This window comes from Hyaena hyaena, unplaced genomic scaffold, assembly GCF_003009895.1.
Source record: "Hyaena hyaena isolate Hyena2069 unplaced genomic scaffold, ASM300989v1 scaffold_314, whole genome shotgun sequence".
In the NCBI taxonomy this organism is placed as follows: Eukaryota; Metazoa; Chordata; class Mammalia; order Carnivora; family Hyaenidae; genus Hyaena; species Hyaena hyaena.
This window is the reverse complement of record NW_024080947.1, coordinates 603,068-624,949: the sequence shown is the minus strand read 5'-3', so window position 1 is coordinate 624,949 and position 21,882 is coordinate 603,068. Positions and strand designations below refer to the sequence as shown.

The 21,882-nt window shown below is 40.0% G+C and overlaps 1 protein-coding gene across 4 annotated transcripts in view; it reads right to left on the bottom strand.

Annotated features, from left to right (window-relative positions):
• Positions 1-20,792, bottom strand: part of ARHGAP12 (Rho GTPase activating protein 12) — a 120,572-nt gene extending 99,780 nt beyond the window's left edge. For all 4 annotated transcript variants that reach the window (XM_039248666.1, XM_039248667.1, XM_039248668.1 and 1 more), the window contains exons 1-2: positions 20,659-20,792; positions 2,028-2,061 (exon numbers count right to left, since the gene is read on the bottom strand). The gene's annotated coding sequence lies outside the window, so the exon portion shown is untranslated. The remainder of the gene's footprint in view (positions 1-2,027; positions 2,062-20,658) is intronic.
• Between the last annotated feature and the right edge of the window lie 1,090 nt (positions 20,793-21,882).

Here is a 21,882-nt window from a genome sequence, read left to right as displayed (position 1 = left end):
AATATTACCAGGGTGCCTGGGTGGCTCAGTCGGTTAAGCATCCAACTTCTTGATTTTGGCTCAGGTCATGATCTCATGGTCCATGAGCTAACAAACTGTGCTGACAGCACAGAGCCTGCTTGGGATTCTCTCTCTCTCTCTCTCTCTCTCTCTCTCTCTGCCCCACCCCTGCTCACATGAGAGTGCACTTTTTCTCTCTCAAAATAAACACACACTTTTAAAAAATATTACCTTCAATTTCCAGAAAGTAAACATGTATCTAATATCATATGTACTGTCCTATATTAAAAACATTCATTCAACTGTAATCTACATTTTCCAGTCATTTATGAACAAAACCAAACCAATTACTGGAACAGTAAATATCCTAGCCAGCCAGACAGAAAAAAATAATTAAAAGAGGTGAGAACTTTCCTTCTTTTCATGACTACCTCAAACCTCCTTCACTTTCTTAGAAAGGGTCACAAATAATAACAAATACATATTAGGCATTTACCAAGAGCCAAGAACCGAGCTAGGTTCACTTATCTAAGACCTTCTTTGAAGCTGGAGCTGAATTGCAATAACCCTGTACTTTTCTAAAATGGTCAAGAGTATTAATGAGCTTTAAAAAGTTATCCAATTATACAAGTTTCCTTTCCTAACATAAATGGATAAAAAGGATAACACTGTTATTCTCAGGCAAAGTACACACAAAAGAAAACAAAAAAACCCCTCTACTTTGTTACTCAGGAGAGCTACGTCCTACCTCAGGAGAGCCACGTCCTACCTCAGGAGAGCCACAATCCTTGTCAGGCTGAATCCCACAAATGCAAATAAATAACCAGTCTTAAATGTTTTCTTTTCTTTTCTTTTTTTTTTGAGAGTCGGAGCTGTTAGGGTGGGTGGGGAGGGGGAAGGGGAGACTCTTAAGCAGGCTCCATGCCGAGCAAAAGCCTGACGCGGGTTTCCATTCCATGACTCTGGGATCATGACCTGAGCCAAAATTCAAGTCAGAGTGAGCCCGCCCAGGCGCGCCCAGGCGCCCCCAGTCTTTTTATGTGTAAATGTTAAAAATTCTCATCTCTTCTACCACTCAAAGTCTGTTGTAGAACAAGCTCTAACTTGCCTTGAGAAATGTAGGGATTCTCTTTTATTTCTATATCAATTACAAAATAATTTAGTACCTCATAGAATACATTATTCAAACATCAAAGTGATCGTGGCATCTCAATACTGCTACAACTCCATTCAAGTCCCAACCACTATGAGATGAACTGTGTTCCCCAAAAAGATATGTCTAAGTCATAAACCCAGGACCTATGAATATGACCTTACTTGGAAACAGGATCCTTGGAAGATGTAATCAATTTAAGAGGAGGTCATATGTGATTAGGGTGGGACCAAAACCCAATGACTGGAGTGTTTATAAGGAGAGGGGATCTCAAAGCAGGGAAAGGAGACACAAAGAGATAAGACTATGTGAAGACAGAGGCAGAAAATGGAGTGAAACAGCTATAAGCAGGGAACCCCAAGAACTGCCAGCAGCAACCAGAAGATAGGAAGAGGCAAGGAAAGAGTGTTTTCTAAAGCCTTCACAAATGGTGCACAACGCTGCCTTTATTTGGGACATCTAGCCCCCAGAACTGGGAGAGAATAAGTTTCTATTGTTTTAAGCTACCCAGTGTGTGGCACTTTGTTATAGCTGCCCTAGGAAACTAATATTCAATCCAAGGCTCAAGGATCCTAAAGCAAACCTAAGCAATTCTGAATACTGAGATGTACCACAAATGTGTAAACCTAAGGTCTCATGATAACCCACCAATTTTCTTCAGCACTCAAGTGCTGGGCATATTATTACTAGGTGCTGTGTGTACAGTAACAATCATTCCCCTGAGGACATTTTTCTTCTCTGTAATAGATAAAGCCCCTAAGCCCAGATGATAAATTAGTGACACAATTCAGTAACTAAAACTTACTTTCTAGAAAAAGTACTTGGATAACAAATTTAATAATGTTTTGAAAAAGATGAAAAATAAAAAACTTACCTTAAGAAATAAATATCCAGTATTGCATTTAAACCTATAAAAAAATAATAAAGTTCATTAACTTTAACCAGGATTGCTTCAAGAAGGCTAATAACGTTCATGTTTTAGAATAGCTATAACATGTTGCTCACATTTTTATAACAGCTCTATGAAGCAGTACAATTTTTTACCTCAAGACTGTGTTCCACACCGCCCTCCAAACATGGACAAACACAAGGTATGCCTCACTACTGCCTCTCCTACTTCACTTTCACATAGTTTCAATTTCATTTCTACCCCTTTTTTATTCTAACAAACATCTTTTTAAATTTCTAATATGAAGAGCCACCTTTGTAAAACTGTTAAAATGACAGAACTGGTTTTCAAGTTTATGGTACTGAGTGGATAAAGAGAATGATAACAAACACTACAAGCTATTGGGAGTCCTAACATATTTATTCCCTAACAACAATATTCCCTTTACAACAGAGAAATCTGGCAGTCATGAGCTTAATCAAGTGATCAAACTTAGTAACACCAACAGTGGGACAACCTTGATGATATATGCCTCTTAATGTGATGTACACAATGTTGCCTAAGTTGTATTCTTGTCAAAAACATGTTAAATCTTAAGCTAACTGTTAAGAAACAATTAATTCCAAGTGTAAGACATTCTATTAGATAACAGACCTGAACTCTTCAAGAAATTCAATTTCTTGAAAAAAATGAATAAGAGGAAGATTCTTCTACGTCAAAAGAGACTACTGAACCACAACAATGAAATCCACTTGGTATTCTAAGAGGTACCTAAAACTTACCATATGCAAAATCTACTTTCTATCTCTATCCCACCCAAGCTCCACCGCATCTGCATGATCCTTCCTACTGCAGTAAACAGAACATCTAACCTTCCAAAAATGTTCAGCCTTTACTTTCATGAGTTACCAGGAAATTAGTATGTGCTTTAATCCTTTTACCTACATAAAAGTTTTTCACTACAACTTTTTAAAATTCCACACTGAGGGGCACCCGGGTGGCTTAGTCGGTTAAGCGTCCGATTTTCGCTCAGGTCCTGATCTCGCAGTTTGTGGGTTCGAGCCCCACGTCGGGCTCTGTGCTGACTGCCAGCTCAGAGCCTGGAGCCTGTTTCAGAGTCTGTCACTCCCTCTCTCTCTGACCCTCCCCTGCTCATGCTGTCTCTCTCTCTCCTACAAATAAATAAAACATTAAAAAAAAAAAATTTTAATTCCACACTGAAACACTTTTCCTCGGGTGATTTTTTTTCCTTTCCAGGAAGTAATAAAATAACTTAAGCAAAACCTCTAAGCTCAGACATACCATAATTAGTCAGGTATTTATCAACGGCAATGGAGAAAAGGAAAGTATGAAGAATAACAAGAAAATTGTATGTCATGTTAGTAGGAGAGAGGCTGGGCAGTGGGGACCAACAATAGGTTAAAAGTCAAACCATGCTCAGTCTCTTTCACTGCCAGGCTTTAGGGCTACACCCTGCCCAGTGACTACAAAGATAAATATGAAGAAGTTAGATGAAGTAGTCAGTTCACTATGTTCAATATGAGACATGCAATCTCAGGTTGTAAAGAAAATGAGATTGGGAGGACAAGGAGGATGGAGAAGTAGTCAAAAGACTTCTACATAGAAAAGGTAACTGGATATCAAGGCAGACAACACGAACAGGAGTAGACACATGGGCTAAGGAATAGAAGAAATGGACCTGATATAGTTTTCTAGATATAATACTAGCATGACATGGTGGAGAATGAAACTGGGAAGCCCCTAAGAGAGACTATTAAAATTATAAACTTCTAGAAATTCACATAGCAGAAATTATGTACCACAACCCAAGGTCTAGGAAAAGTTACATAAAATAAAGTCTTACTATAAGCTATGGGTTAAAAAAAAAAATTAAAACAATTATGGGGTAGTTCCAAAAATTTAGATCTAAGTGAAAATTATCTGCAAATGTGTTATATTGCCTAATTTTATTTAAAAACATAAGCTATATTAAAACAAACATTTACCTTTTTAATTTTTCATTTGCTTGTTTCTTTCTCTTTCTCCAAACTTGTGTATTCTTCTCTTTAGACTAGGTTAAGCACTGTTTATCCTATTTTATCCTCTCAAGTATTTTGATCAGAATCTTACTCATCCAACTATAACACTCTGAGTGCAACTCTCCTCAAACTGAAATACATTCTGTACTCATCACCACACTCCCCCATCTATATTCATCACACACACAAACATCTTACAACTAAGTACCCAACCACCAATGTATATAAAATGTTTTTGCATATCTACTGCCCAGTACAAACCACTGCTTTACTTGACAGCTTCAAAAATACCCATGTAGGCTTTCCTTGCCCCTTACTAGTTTTCTCCCTCATGTTTCAACAAGGACAGATATACACAACTGCTTACATCTTTTACTTCTCTTCCCCCACATCAGCTTGAGAACTTTCTACCATGCTATTTTAAAATCTAATAGCCTCCTCCTTTCTGTCTGCCTTTTTTTTCCTCATTTTCTTTCCCACCACAAATTACACAGCTCAGCACATGTTATCTTCCTCCCCCAGGACATCTGTTTTAATCAACTACATCTCTCAGCATGATATCTTTACTAGGTATATCAAAAAAGTAAACAAATAAACACAATTTTAAGAGAAATATAGTAAATGCATCCATAATTAATGAGTCTGTAATTTTTTCAGAAATAGTCTACAATTTAAATCTAATACCTATATGTACAACAAGTATAGCAATTGTAATGCCATGAACAAAATATTAATATAGCTTCACATACATGAATATTAACCAACTTCGGAGCACCTAGGTGGCTTAGTTAGTTAAGCATCTGACTTTGGCCTAGGTCATGATCTCATGGTTTGTGAATTCAAACCCTGCATCAGGCTCTGTGCTGACAGCTCAGAGCCTGGAGCCTGCCTCAGATTTGAAGTGTCTCCCTCTCTATCTGCCCCTCCCCTGTTCGCTCACGCGTGCATGCTCTCTTTCTCTCTCTCTCTCAAAAACAAACATAAAAAAAGAAGCCATTTAAAAATATAAATAAGTAAATATTAACCAACTTAAAAAATACAATTTAAACAATTATTGTTGACATGAAATCCTCCAAGTAGTTTTAAAAGTACTTGTTTAAAATGAATAACCCCCAGGGCCCCTGGGAGGCTCAGTCAGTCGGGCGGCCAACTTTGGCTCAGGTCATGATCTCACGGTCCGTGGGTTCGAGCCCCGTGTCGGGCTCTGTGCTGACAGCTAGCTCAGAGCCTGGAGCCTGCATCAGATTCTGTGTCTCCCTCTCTCTCTGCCCCTCCCCCACTCAAGCTCTGTCTCTCTCTGTCTCAAAAGTAAAATAAACATTAAAAAAATTTTTTTTTAAAAATAACCCCCCAAAATTAAAAATAAGTAAATAAATAAATAAAATGAACAATTCCTAAAGAGGCCTCTACTAAAGAAATCAGTTAAACTTAATGAGTACAATAAAATAGTTAAGAACAATTCCAGAATTAGGTTCCAGCATAAAGAATTATACCACCAAATAATTCTGTAAACTGTACACTTGTACAACAAAAGATTAATAGGCCACTATAGGGCACTTGGAGTTTTTCAGAGTGCATGACCCCTGTTTTCTAAGAATAAAAACGTGTAGAAAGAAGACATTTTTTTAGGCCCAAAGAAGAGAAGAAGAATATAGTAATTAGTATTATCAACTATTTTGGCCATGAAAAAATAACAAAAATAGGGACAGAAGAAGGATAACAGGAAATAATTGGGTAACTGGAAAGTAGGAGAGTCACATAAACTAGTAAAAGAAATTTAAAACCAAGATTTAAATCTGAAACAAAAATGAGGAAACAACAAACAAAGCATTTGCGGAAGCAAGCATTTTTTACTAAAAATGATATTTGCATAGGGTATTTTAGAACGATTGTGCCATAAAGTCTTAGTCAGAAATAAGGGTGCACATAATGACTTCTTGTATTGTTATAAGAATGGAGAAAATATTCCAGTTTAAAAGGGAAGAAATATGGCATTGGGTTTTACATGGGTTTTTAGATATACCACCAAATATAAAATCCATGAAAGAAAAAAATAGGCGTTTATTAAAATTAAAAACTCCTTTGTGGAAGACACTGCTAAGAGAATGAAAACAAACCACACACAAGGAGAAAATGTTTTCAAAATATGTATCTGATTAATATACAAAGTATATAGTATCCAAAATATGCAAAGAATTCTTAAAAGTCACCAAAAATAACCTAATACTTTAAATGGAAAAAGAATCTGAAAAGACAAATCAGATGGCAAAAAAACCAAACAGATGGCAAATAAGCACATGAAAAAGTGCTCCACATCATGCCATTAGGGAGTTACAAATTAAAACAAGACCCCACAGCACACCTATTATAATGGCTACAATCCAAAAAATTGACAACACAAGTGCTAGTGAGGCTGTAGAGCAACAGGACTTTTCAATCACTGCTGGGAGGAATGCAAAATGGCTCAGCCTCTTTGAAGACAGCTTAGCAGTTTCTTACAAAGCTAAACATAGTCTTGCCATACATAGGGTCTAGCAATCACACTCCAAGGTATTTACCCAAATAAGTTGAAACCTTATGTCGACAAAAAGTCCTGCATGCAAATGTTTACCGCAGCTTTATGTATCTCTGCCAAAACCCGGCATCAACAAACATATCCTTCAACAGGACAAGGATAAACCAACTGTGAGACATCCATACAATGGAATATTTTCAGTATTAAAAATAAGGTATCAAGCTAAGAAAAGATACAATTTAATCTTAAATATATTTTGCAAAGTGAAAGAGGCCAGTCTGAAAATGCTACACACTGAATGACTTCAGTTATATCACATTCTGGGGAAGTCAAAACCATAGAAACGGTCATCGCCAGGGACGGGAGGAGAAGATGGAGGGTTCTACATGCGAAGCATAGGGGATTCTTTTAGGTCAATGAAACTATTTTATATGATACTGTAATGGTGGATGTATGACAATGTACACTTGCCAAAACCCATTAATCTTTATAACACAAATGATGAACTTTAATGTATGCAAATTTTAAAAATTCATTTAGGCAGTTGGGGGAATCCCAGGATTTCCCAGGAAAGCAGATAAGATAGTCTAATAGTATGACAAATGCATGGAACAACTTCACTGAATGGATGGAGGGTGGGAAGAGGATGCTGATCTAACTTATTTTGAAAGTAAGTGAAGTCTACAAGAATACAGGCAAAGGATGGGCACCTGGGTGGCTCAGTCGGTTAAGCATCCGACTTCAGCTCAAATCATGATCTCCCAGTTCATGGGTTCGAGCCCCGTGTCGGGCTCTGTGCTGACACCTAGCTCAGAGCCTGGAGCCTATCTTCAGATTCTGTGTCTCCCCCTCTCTCTGACCCTCCCCTGCTCATGCTATCTCTCTCTCTCTCTCAAAAATAAATAAAACGTAAAAAAAATTTTAAAAAAGAATATAGGCAAAGGAACTGCACATAAACACTATATTCTAAGTTGATAAAAAAGCACTTCCCATGGAGGTACAAGGCAAATATATTATTAATATCCATATATTAAATGGAACGTGGATGATGGGAACCAGGTTTCTCAATGATGGAGTGGAAATTTAGAATCATGGGGGAAAGACTAGAATTATCCATGGATTAAACTTGGAAACATCAATATGAACTCATTTTTAGCTTACTACAGATTAAAAAACCTAAAGGTGATTTTGTAATGGCAGAAGACAGGAACAGACACTTTTCCAAAGAAAACATCCAGATGGAAAACAGACACATGAAAAGATGCTCAACATTGCTCATCATCAGGGAAATATAGATCAAACCACATTGAGATACCACCTCACATCTCTCAGGGTGGCTAAAATTAACAACTCAGGAAACAACAGATGTTGGCTAGGATGTGCAGAAAGGGGAACCCTCTTGCACTGTTGATGGGAATGCAAACTGGGGTAGCCACTCAAACAGTGCAGAGGTTCCTCAAATAATTGAAAATTACCCTACAACCCAGCAACTGCACTACTAAAAATTTATCCAAAGGATACAAAAATGCTGATTCAAGGAGCATATGAACCCCAATGTTTATAGCAGTGCTATCAACAACAGCCAAATTATGGAAAGAGCCCAAATGTCCATCAATTGATGAATGGATAAAAAATGTGGTTACATATACAATGAAATACCACTTGGTGATGAAAAAAATGAAATCTTGCCATTTGCAACAATGTGGATGGAACTGGAAGGTATTCTGCTAAGCAAAATAAGAGATTCAGAGAAAGACAGATATCCTATGATTTCACATTTGAAAACTTAACAGACAATCATAGGGGACAGGTAAGAAAAATAAGATTAAAACAGAGAAGCACACAAACCATAGGAGACTCTTAAATACAGAGAACAAACTGTGGGTTGATGGAGGTGCGGGAAAATGGGTGAGGCATTAATGGAGGGCACCTGTTGGGATGAGCGCTGGGTGTTGTATGTAAGTGATGAATCCCTGGAATCTATTCCTGAAGCCAACACTGCACTGTATGTTAGCTAACTTGAGAATAAATAAAATAATAAAAATAAATTTAAAACAATAACAATAAAAATAAAGGTGATTTTACAAAGAAATACTACAGATATGCATCTATATATTGGTTAGTATATACATTCTGCTGTCAGTAAAAATGACACCCTCACAGCAACAAGTAAACCTATATGGTTTCTAATATCATTCTCCAAATAAAGGAACCAAGGCTCTTTGGAGAAATAGTTGATTCAAGGACTGGGGCAGAAAACATACAAGATGAGCCCTGAGCATCTTGTAGTGCCATATTGACCCTTCCCCCTCTGAATTTTAAGGACTAAATTTATTTTCTTTTTTAAGGACTATCTGGCCCTTAGATTTAAATGCTTATCATTTTTTCAATGCTTATTATTAAACTACTATCTTCTTATACTAAAATTCAAAGTGATATTGTGCACATTTTATATTCATATTAAAACATCTTAAAAGGCACCTGGGTGGCTCAGTAGGTTAAGTGTCCAAATTTAGCTCAGGTCTTGATCTCACAGTTCAGGAGTTCGAGCCCCACATCAGGCTCTCTGCTGTCAGCACAGAGCCTGCTTCAAATCCTCTGTCTCCCTCTCTCTGCCCCTCCCTGCTCATGCAGCTCGTGCCTCTCTCTCTCTCTCTCTCTCTCTCTCTCTCTCTCTCTCTCTGAAAAATAAACACTTAAAAAAGTAAAAATAAAAAAAATTTACATCATGCTGCCCCATGTTTGAATAATTTAAATAAAAACTCACATTTCGTTAATTCTTTACACACTGCACTTATAGAGAATCACAGTGCCTATTTTTCTCATCAAAACATAAATTATAATCATTTAAGAAGCAGTAGGATTCTCCATTATCAATGGTTGTTATATTTTCAAAATCATTCTAAAATAATCTCTTATATGTGGGGAGTAAATACTGAACCAGCTGATATATGACAGAGCAGAAAATGAGGAGCCTACGGTATTAAATTAAAATTTTCGCACACTCACTACTTCAGTAAACCGTCCTGATCAAGCCCTTTCAAACCAAAAAGGGTTAAAGATTAAACTAGAATTTAAAACCTTTCAGATCCATTTGCACATACCAGGAAGACAGTCTATAAGGTAAAAAACAAAAACAAAAAACTCAGACCTAGTAAAAAATCTAAGAAACAAAAAATTTTCTTGAGCCAATAGGTTAACTTCGTTTTCCTTCAGATTCTATTTCATAAGCTACCTATATGGATAACGGCTCCACGTTAGCCTTTAAATACCACCCTTCTATGAGAATCAATCCTGCTTCTGTATTTTTCAGGTTTCTTTTTACTCCTTTCTAAATGCACTCCAAACAATGCACTCTTCCTTCTATACCCTTAACACCTGAGTCCCATATTTTAACTTCTTACTAAGAAATTTCTAAAATAATCATTTTTAATTTAGAAAAAAGAAAGTATCCTTTTTTATAGGTCACATAAATTTGATCTTGCCTTGGTGGTATTGAACCTGCGCCCCCTTATAGTAACAACACCTTGATCCTTTGGGAGAGCGCCCATGCTCACGGTCTCAAAACATACCATTATATAAGTTGTCATATATTAAGAAGAATATTGGGGCGTCTGGGTGGCTCAGTCAGTTAAGTGTCCAACTCTTGATTCCAGCACAGGTCATGATCTTGTGATTTGTGAGATCCAGCCCTGAATTGGACTCTATGCTAACAGCATGGGGTCTGCTTGGGATTCTCTTTCTCCCTCTTTCTTTCTCTGCTCCTCCCTTGTTCATTCTCCGTCACTCTCTTGCTCTCTCTTAAAATAAATAAACTTTAAAAAGGCGGGGCGGGTAGGGGAGGCGCCTGGATGGCTCAGTCGGCTGAGTGTCCGACTTCAGCTCAGGTCATGATCTTGTAGTCAGTGAGCCTGAGCCCCACGATGAGCTCTGTGCTGACAGCTCAGAGCCTGGAGCCTACTTAGCATTCTGTCTCCCTTTCTCTCTGCCTCTCCCCCGCTCACACACTGTTCTGTCTCTCAGAAATGAATAAACATTAAAAAAATTTTTTAAAAATCATAACCTTGACCTTTATAAAGTTTAATAGGATTTCTAATCCTCTAATAATTTACTCTAGAAGAAAAACTTCATTCACTTCACAATTCTATTGATTACCTAAGTATTAACAACCCTCTCCCCCAAACCATTCAGGTATTTATTCCTCCAAAACTATACACATTACCCTCTTAAGCAAAATCTTTGAAATGACTATTTACATTCAACTACTCAAATGTTTACCAAATCCTGTGCTTAAAAAAAAAAAAAAAAAAGATACAATCTACAAAACAAAGGGAAATACAAGAGTAGTGATTATTAACATCTGGCCTTTGCAAAGCTCTAGGTAGACATCAGTAACTTTTCAAAAAAGAAAAAAACTATTCTTTTTAATGCTTACATTATACCAACCTATTCCAAATTAACATCATGATAACAGCCACTGTTGGCAAAGGACTGGAATAGACATTTTTCCAAAGATAACACAAGTGGCCAATAAGAACAAGGATAGACGTTTTTATCCACATAGCAATAAGCACCTGGGTGGCTTAGTCAGTTAAGCTTCCAACTTCAGCTCAGGTCATGATATCCTGCACTGAAAGCTCTGAGCCTGAAGCCTGCTTTGGATTCTGTGTCTCCCTCTCTCTCTCTCTCCCTCTCCCTGCCCCTTCCCCGCTCATGCTCTGTCTCTCTCTCTCAACAATAAATAAATCTTAAAGAAAAAGAAAAAAAAAAAAACATGGAAAAATGCTCAACATCACTAATCATTAGAGAAATGGAAATCAAACCAAAACAACCAAAAAAAAAAAAAAAACCAAAAAAACAAGGGCAGGTGAGGATGTGGAGAAATTGCAATTCTTGTGCACTGCGGGTAGAGATGCAAAAGAGTAGCAGCACTAGGTAAACAGTACCATGGTTTTTCAAAACACCCAGCAATTCCACTTCTGGGTATATATCCAAAACCAGGGACTTGTAAACATATATGTACACCCACGTTAACAGCAGCACTAATCACAACAGCCAAAAGATGGAAACAAAAACCAAATGTTCCTAGACAGATAAATGCCCAAACAAAATGTGATATGTACATATAATACTACTGTGTATATATTACCACAATAGTCACTACAGAATACAGTTTAAATCACCTTATAACTGCCTACCCCACAACCACAAAAGTCACTAAAATCCTCACATAGCTTTTACAGATACTCTTTCAAAGTAAATTTTAAAAGGCAAAAAACATTCAAACTTTTAGAAAACTGAAAGTAGCCCTTATGTAGCACTCAAATGATGAACTACTACAACTACCAATCCCTCAGACTGAAAAGGAGAAAACACACCATGATTCTTAATTTTTATTCAGATTTAAATTATTTTACAAAACACTGAAAATCCAATCATGCAAGTTAAACCACAACAAGATCACTACACACCAACCACAATATTATTATTTTCAAAAAAAATAAAAAATAAAAACAATACAAAATGCTGATAAGTATACCAACAACTGAAACACTCAACACAGTGCTAATGGAAATACTAAAAACAGCACAGCCAGTTCAGTAGTTTCCTATAAACATAGATTTTCTGCAGCCTGAAACAAATTGTTTCTGGGCCATGAAACAAATCTCAATAAATTTATAAGGACTAAAATCATACTAAATACATTCTCTAACAACTGTATTAAGCTATAATTTAATAAAAAACAGCTGCAAATGTGTTGTTGGAATCTAAACAACATACTTCTAAATAACTCAGAAGTCAAAGAAGAAATCTAAACTGAATAAAAAGGAAAACATGACATCTCAAACTTTTGGGATGCAGCTAAAGTAGTGCTCAGAGAAAATTTATAGCACTAACTGGCCACATTAGAAAAGAAAAAGTCTCAAATCAATGATATACTTCCACTCTAAAAGGCTACTAGACAAAGAGGAAATTAAACAAGTAAGCAGAGAAAAGGACATGATAAAAATCAGAGCAGAAATCAAGGAGAAAACAGAAAAATGTTAGATGAAATTAGAAGCTGGTTCTTAAAGATGATCAGTAATACCTCTAGTTAAACTGATCCAGAATGAGAGGGGGAAAACCCCAAATTACCAATATCAGGAATGAGACAGGGAACAAACTACAGATTTAATGGCATCAGAAAGATAATACTATGAACAACTTTAAACCAATAAACCCAACAACTCAGATGAACCAGACAAATTTCCTGAAAGACAAATTACCAACACTTCAGAAGAAATGGATAACCTAAATAGCCCTTTATCTGTTAAATAAATTGACATCTCTTTAAAAATCTTCCCACAAAGTCCTAGCCCAGATAGCTTCACTAGAGAATTTTACCAAAAATATAAGGAAGATAATACCAATTCTACACAAACCTTCTGAAGAAAATTGCAATAGAGGAAAAACATCCCAATTCATTCTATCGGGTCAACATTATCCTCATAACAACACCAAAAACATTATAATAAAAACTAAAGACCTAACATCCTGCATGAATATAGACACAAATGTATCTCCAAGAAAGGACTCACATTTAAATATATAGAAAACTGTACAAGTCAATAAGAAAACCCAATAAAAAATGTGTGCCTGGGTGGCTCAGTAGGTTAGGTGTCCAACTCCTGATCTCAGTTCAGATCATGATCTCACAGTTCGTGGGTTTGAGCCCCATGTCAGGCTCTGCACTGACAGTGTGGAGCCTGCTTGGGATCCTCTCTAACTCTCTCTCTCTTTCTCTATCTCTCCCACACTCTCTCTCTCTCTCTCCCACACACACTCGCTCTCTCTCATTCTCTCTCTCTCTCTCTAGCTCTCTCGCTCTCTCACCCTCTGCCCCCTACTTTCTCTCAAAACAGACAAACATTAAAAAAAGACAACCCTATGAAAAATGGGTAAAAGATATAAACACTTATCTAAAGAGGATCTATAGATGGTAAATAAGATGCCCAACATCTTTGGTTATTAGGGAAATGAAAATTAAAGCCACAAAGAAATAACACTACACATCTACTAGAATGACTAATATTTAAAAGACTGACCATACATCAGGGTTTTCTAGAACTCTCACACACTGCTGGTGGGCCTGTAAAATGGTAAAACCACTCTGGAAATAGTTTGGGAGGTTCTTAAAAATTTAACTATATGACCAAGGGATTCTACTGCTAGGTATTTACCTGAAAGAAATGAGCTCAGGTGTCCACAGAAAGAGCTGTGTGTAAATGTTCACAGCAGCTTTATTTGTAACAGCACCAAACTGGAAACAATCCAAATGTCCATCAAGAGGTGAATGGACAGGGGCACCTGGGTGGCTCGGTTGGTTAAGTGTCAGACTGTGGCTCAAGTCATGATCTCACAGTTCATGGGTTTGAGTCCCGCATCGGGCTCTATAGTGAGGGCTCAGAGCCTGGAGGCTGCTTCAAATTCTGTATCTTCCTCTCTCTCTGCCCCTCCCCTGCTCGCACTCTGTTTCCCTCAAAAATAAACATTAAAAAAAATAGGTGAATGATAAACTAATTGCAGTATACCCACACAACGGGATATCACAAGGCAACAAAAAGGAATGCACTATTAATACACACAACAAACTGGATCTCACAATAATTTTGCAGATTGAAAAAATCCAGACAAGAAAGACTGCATACTATATGGGTCCATCTACATAAAATTCTAGAAAATGGAAATGAATCTAAAAGGCCAGAAAAAAAATCAGTATTGACCAGAGAACAAAGGAATGAAGTACCCTTGAGCTCAAGAAAATTTGGGGGGGGAGACTAGACATGTTCCTTATAATGGTGATGGTTTCTCAGGTTATATATACGTTAAAACTCATCAAATTACACATTTCAAATATATGCAGTTTATTATACAGCAATTATACCTCAATAAAACTGTTAAATGCAAACTCAAAGTACCAAATATCACTTCCTCCTATACTACAATGGCTTTAAGTATATATAAAGGATATTTTGCATGGTAAGAACACCAGCAACTGGAATTTTCATTCACTGCTGATGGGAATGCAGAATGGTGCAGCTACTGTGGAAAACATTTTGGCAGTTTCTTATAAAGTTAAGCATGCATTTACCATATAACCTAGCCATTCGTTTTCAATACCTCTCGGTATTTACCCAAGAAAAATGAAAGCATAAGTCCAGGGGCGCCTGGGTGGCTTAGTCTGTTAAGCGTCCGACTTTCGCTTAGGTCATGATCTCGCGGTTCGTGGGTTCGAGCCCCGCGTCGGGCTCTGTGCTGACTGCCAGCTCAGAGCCTGGAGCCTGTTTCAGTCTGTGACTCCCTCTCTCTCTGACCCTCCCCTGCTCATGCTGTCTCTCTCTCTCCTAGAAATAAATAAAACATTTAAAAAAAAAAAAAAAAGCATAAGTCCATGCAAGGCCTTACATGAACATTTGTAACAGCTTTATTCATAACTGCCAGAAACTGGAAACAACTCAAAGGCCTATCAAGTGGGGCACCTGGGTGGCTCAGTTGGCTAAGCATCCGACTTCAGCTCAGGTCATGATCTCACAGTTCGTGAGTTTGGAGCCTCAAGCCTGCTTCATATTCTGTTGTCTCCTCTCTCTGCCCCTCCCTCGCTCACACTCAGTCTTTCTCTCTCTCAAAACTTAACATTAAAAAAAAAAATTTTTTTAAAGGCCTATCAGGGGTGCCTGGGTGGCTCAGTCGGTTAAGCGACGGACTTCAGCTCAGGTCATGATCTCACGATTTGTCGGTTCGAGCCCCGCATCGGGCTCTGTGCTGACAGCTAGCTCAGAGCCTGGAGCCTGTCTTCAGATTCTGTGTCTCCATCTCTCTCTGACCCTCCCCTGCTCATGCTGTCTCTCTCTCTCTAAAATAAATTTAAAAATTTTTTTAAATTTTAAAAGGCCTCTCAATTAATGAATGCCTAAACTAATTGTGGTACATCCATGTGTAAAATAGGAAAGAATGCAAACCTTAAGAGATCGTGGGAAGGGAGGAGGAGTGGAGGGGGATGGGCAAAATGGGTGAAGTAGACTGGGAGACACAAGCTTCTAATTATGGAATGAATAGGTCATGGAATTAAAAGGCAGAGCATAAGGAATATAGTCAATGCTAATAATAATAATGTTGTTCGGTGACAGATGGTAGCTACACTTCTGGGCGAGCAGAACATAGCATATAACTTTTCAAATCACTGTGTTGTACACCTGAACCTAATGTAACACTGTATGTCACCTACACTCAAAAACTTTGAGAGATCCTTGTGAGAATGGAAAGACAAAATGTGAAAAAGTACTTAACAAACTATAAAGCTTGATAAAGAGCATCACATTAAGCACTGCTTCTGGAGGAAACAAAGTGGTGACAGAAAAGTACCCACGAATCATACTGTATGTTAGCCTTCTACATCTGGTTTGTTTCACTTAGAACAATGCTTTTGAGATTCATCCATGTTGTTGCATGTATCTACAGTTCACTTCTTTCTACTGTTAAATGTTATTATATGTTAATGTATACCAAAAAAAAACAGATTTTTAACAAACCAGTAATATATAGCAAAATATTGGTAATTTTCAGAAAACTTTTAAAGATACCACTCAAACTGTAAAATGTATTCTAAATTCTCCTGTGGCAAAAAAAAAAAAAAAAAAAAAAAGCACAGGAAACAAGGTTAGAGGTCTGAAATTTAGATCTAGGATTTGCCATTTATAAGCACCTTAACTTACCAGTAAAATAGAGAATACAAACCTCAAAAGATCCTTGTTGAGAATCGAAAGGGAAAAAGTACCCTGTCAACTATAAGGCATGATACAGAGCATCCACACTAACCACTTATTCAAAAATGGCAAGTTGCAGGGCACCTGGGTGGCTCAGTTGGTTAAGTGCCCAACTCTTGGTTTTGGATCAGGTCAGGATCTCCGAACTCATGGGTTTTGAGCTCCCTGTCAGGCTCTGCTCTGACAGTGAGAGATTCTGTCTCTCCCCCCACCCCTCCTTCCCTCACTCACTCTCCCTATCTCAAAAATAAATAAACATTTTAAAAAATTTTAGGTGAGTTCTACATTTACAGAATTATTGCAAAGATAGTACAGAGAGTTCCCTTATACCCTGTAGACAGCTTCCTCTACCTTTAATACCTTATATATGTATGGCACATTTATCACTGACACATAATAACATCCATGCTCTATTCAGATTTCCTTAGTTTTCCCCTAATGGACTTCTGCTCTAGAATCCCATTCAGAATACCACATACACAATTTGCAATCATATCCTGTAGGCTTGTTTTCTTTAAACACTTTTTTAATGTTTCTTTTTGAGGGAGCAAGGGAGCAGGGGAGGGGCACAGAGAGGAGGAGACACAGAACTTGAAGCAGGCTCCAGGCTCTGAGCTGTCAGCACACAGTCCAACACAGGGTTCAAACCCATGAACTGTGAGATCATGACCTGAACAGAAGTCAGACACTTAATCAACTGAGCTATCCAGGCGCCCCATATCCTGTAGCTTTTAAAACACAAGTTACTGGGGAGCCTGGGTGGCTCAGTTGGTTGGGCGTCTGATTCTGGCTCAGGTCATGATCTCATGGTTCATGGATTCAAGCACCATGTTGGCCTCTGTGCTGACTGACAACTGGGAGCCTGAAGCCTGCTTCGAATCCTCTCTTTCTCTTTCTCCCTCTCTATTCCTTCCCCCTCAAAAAAAAGTAATCAACATTTAAAAAAAATTTAAACACAAGTTACCGAAACCCAGACAATCTAATGAGAGCAATATGAGGTGGGGCCCCAAAATTTGCATTCCTATCAAGTTCCCAAAGGATGCTGATGGGGCCAATGTAAAAATACACTCAGAGGGGCAGCTGGGTGGCTCAGTCAGTGTCCATCTTTGGCTCAGGTCATGATCTCACAGTTTGAGAGTTCGTGCCCTGCATCTGGCTCTGTGCTGACAGTTCAGAGCCTGGAGCCTGCTTCGGATTCTGTGTCTTCTTCTCTCTCTGCCCCTCCCTCACTCACACTCTGTCTCTCTCCTCAAAAATAAATATTTAAAAAAAATTTTTAAATACACTTAGAAGAGCAGTGGTCTAAATTCTAGACTCCAGAAGTGATGTCCAATGCAGTAGCCACTAGCCAAATGTGGCTACTAAGCATTTTAAGTGTGGCTAATCTAAGCTGAGATGTGGTATATGTATAAAATACACACAGGATTTGAACACTTAGTCTGAATAAAAGAATCATGCTGATTACATGATAAGATGATAAAATTTATTTCACTTAGGATTCCTCCTCCCCCTGCCTTTTTTTTTTCCATTTTTTATCATGTGACTACTAAAAGCTTTAAAATTACACAGATGAGGTGCACCTGACTGGCTGGCTCAGCTGGAGCAGCATGCAACTTTTGATCTCGTGGTTTTGAGTTCGAGACCCACGTTGGGTGTAGAGATTACTTAAATAAAAAATGACATTAAATTAATTAAGTTAAATACATAGGTGACTGGTATTATATTTCTATTGGACAGCAGTTTGTGTGGCCTGGGCAGAAGAGCAGCAAGGGTATCACCTGGGGGATTCTTAGAAGTTCAGGTGATTCCCATGCACATTAAAGTTTGAGAAGCACTAACTGTCAACAGGGGAGGAGTACTTAGAAACATCAACATTTGGCAGTTTGGTTCAAATAAAAAGCTAATCAACTGCAAACTGAAACTGCAAAATATTTAATGAAAGTAAATGGAAAATGGCTGAATCACAGCAAAGCCATCCACAATTGAGGATGTAGCATAATTAGACCAGTTAACTAAAAAAAAGAAAAACCACAAAGATAGTAGCCCAATGGGTTCCTCAAAAGAGTAAGATTTGAAATGCATGATTTGAAGTACAATGATTCTATGTGATACCAGCATACCTTTTCAGGTCTGATTCAATCCACGAAACACTGCACATTAAAACTAAATTAAAACTAAAGACGTTAGACACAAGGTAAAATAAAAGTTTAATTTCACTTTTCTCTCCCCTTATTAGAAAACTGTAATGCTCATTTGGGGCAGATTCACCTTAAGTTACCTTTTCTTAGTACCAATTTTCTCAGAAAAGCAAAATACTGGTACTACCACTTACACATCACTATATTCACTGTTTTATTTCAGTCAATTTAAACATTTTAGTAAGCTCGTATTCTCAGGAATGTCAACTGCATAACATCACCCAGCAGATACTCTCTAATTAATGAAATGAAAACCAAATGATTAACTACAAATAATATGCTGTTTTTCTACAGCATAGTACACGTTTTCACTTGTGCCACACAACTGGTACAGTAAGTAAAAAAGAAACGTAAGATACTGTCTATATATGAATAACCTTTACAAATGGCATGTATTACAAATAGCAATTTTTTCCAACTTTTAAGTTAGCAATTTTTTCCAACTTTTATGGCTGATAAAGTATGAACGAAACCTATCAACAAATCCTGGGCATATACATACACAAACACATAATCTGTTCCATTACACTTCAATTTTTTTTTCCCCTAAGGACAAACCCCATCCAGAGCCGGGAGCCAGCTACATGCAACCGCGGGTCACACATGTGCGTCGGGCTTGCCTGGCTCTTCAGGGTGCACGGCTCAGGGTTAAGACTTCACAGCCTGATTTAGGCACTGCTCTGGGCTCCCAAATCCCTATTTTGAAACCCTTCCAAACCATTTCAAAACAGAGAAAAAGAGAAAAATACTAGCACCAGCAGCCAGAATGTCTACTCAGACAAGAAAAGGTACACAAAGATGACCCATTCTTTAACACACCCTCCTACAGATCAGGGAAGGAACTCTGGATACGGACAAATAAATAACAGCTCTAGGCCACCGTTTCCCAACTTTTCAGTAGCAAACAGGCGTGGCCAGGAGCTAGATACTTTTTAACAATCATCCACTCTAACACCAAATCCTCTGAGGCCTCACCTTCAGAAGGGGTTGCGGAATCTGAACCAGAAGCCTCGCTTGCTGCTCCTTCCTCCACATTTCCTCCCCTTTGGAATATGTGCATAAAAGCTCAATAAAATCTTCTCTCATATGTCATAATTAACCATAAAACAATTCGAGCGTTAGGTGCCTTTATCCATAATAAAAACACTCCACTTGGAATGGCATTAGAACTTTCCTAAAGGTGTGCTTTAAACGTTTTGCTTTAGCCTTTGCAAATGCATTCATCACCGCTGCTGCAGTCAAAAGGAAAACATCGCAAGCCTCTGAAACTGAAGGCCGTGCGTTTTCCTGTAATGATGACCCTGCGGACATTTCTTCTCAGAGGGTCTGCCGTAACTTAAGATCCGATACGTAAAGGACAGCCGTTCTTGGAAGACAACCAACTGCGTTGAAATGGGAGGAGAGCAGCACGCTTGTAGAGTATTTTGTTTAATTCAAGGACTTTGAGGAGACTGCTCCCAGGAGAGCTAGAGTAGCAAGTGTCCATTCAACAGGGGCGGAGCACCTCTAAAGACTGCGTAGACCAAAGTGCCCAGTGTAAGGTCAGCAGTCCCCGAGGGGAGGACCCAGGTGGGCTGCCTGGGTGGGCGGAGGTTTACACACCCCACAGCAGTTAGAGAGCGGGCACACGCAGCTGCAGAAGGCGAGGAAGGAAGGAGGCACCAGCCTGCCTCTTACACTTACACACACACACACACACACACACACACACCCCGACGCCCTCCTTCCTAGGGGCGGGGCGGGCGGGCGCTGCTCTCACACAGGAAGTCAGGAAACCCGGGGGGCAGTGGAGCCACAACTTCGAGCCATTTAAACCCTCTCGCCCACGTCAGCCAATGGGCTGGCCACGGCCCCCCTGTCCCCCGCGCCCACCCCGCGCCGCGCCCCCTCCGCGACGCTCCCGGCCGCACCTCGCGCGCACCTCGGCGCCGAACCGCCTCCCGCACACACCTCCCCCTAACTCCGCCGCCCTCGGCGGGCACAGCTCCGGCCGCGGACGCCTTTGTGCAGCACCTCACCAACCTGCCCTCGGCCCGCGGGGACCCGCGTCCCCCACCTTACCGAGAGCACGGCGGCCTCGCGGGAGGCAGCTCCCTTTTGTACTAGCACGGGGTCTGCAGGGCGCCCAGGCGATCCCGAAGGGCGCTCACACCGCAGCAGCCGCGGCCAGCCCGTCCCCGCAGGCTGGTCTCCGAGGGAGGGTAAGTTCCAGGGCACGTCGGAGCGCGCCGGCGCGGGGGCGGGGCGGGGCTGGTGGCTCACGTGACGGAAGGGGGCGGGGCGAGGCTCACGTGATGACCCGGGCGGGCACCGGGTGAATCGGCCGAGGTGGATCCGGGAGGGGAGGGTTCCGAGGGACTGGTTGAGGGATTCGGGCTGGCGAGGTTGTTGCCTGCCAAGTGGGCGTAAACACTTTGTAAACATGGAGTGGGAAACGCTGAGAGAAAACGCTCGGGAGAAAACGAGGGAAGGGCGAGCGGGAAACGGAGCCAGCACTAGGGTGACAGGAATGGAGCCCAGGGAAAGACAGCGGGGCGGTGGGCCCTGCCCGCTCCCTTTCTCGGCCCACTGGCCTGCTGGGAGCTGCTGCCAGGCGTAGGTCAGTCGTTCACCGCCCCGGAAATCCCTCGGGGAGACTCGGAAAAAGTGCCACAGGCTACCTCCTGGGGACGAAATGGAACACTGGAGACACTGAGTCCATTTACTGGGTCCATGAGGAGCTGTCCTTCGCCGGGGCCACCAGGGCAGATTGCTGCGCCAGCTGTGCACACTCAGGGCTGACGAGAGCCCTGGGGACCCGAGAACGGCCGCTCCGTGGTCAGGCTGCTGCAAAGCAGCTTGACCCCTCTTTCAGCGCTCAGCTGTCGCGGGGCCAGCTTGTGTGCAAGCTCCGGGGCCACAGTGTCATTGGCCAAAGTCGTCCCAGTTTGCAGCGTTTGCAGTTTGGCAGCACAGAATCCAGAAGTCACAGGCATTAAAGGTTTTCCGTGGTGATCCTATGGCAGGAGTTGTACTCGACTGAGAGCCCGGAAAAGACACCCAGCTTCTGCCATTGTCCCTTCACCTTTCTCGACTTCAGCTGTCAAAGGAGTGTGTTCACTGAACTCAAAGCCTCCTTCTTCTAGCCCTAAATTTAATGACTGTGAGGAAAACTGATAAGTATTAGGTCATAAGAAACCACTCATTCAGTAACCAATTGTTGTGTCTATTATGGTGCCGGGATGAAATTTTAAGGATACCAGAATTTAAAAAATAATATAATAAAGGAAGGATATGGTCGGAAAG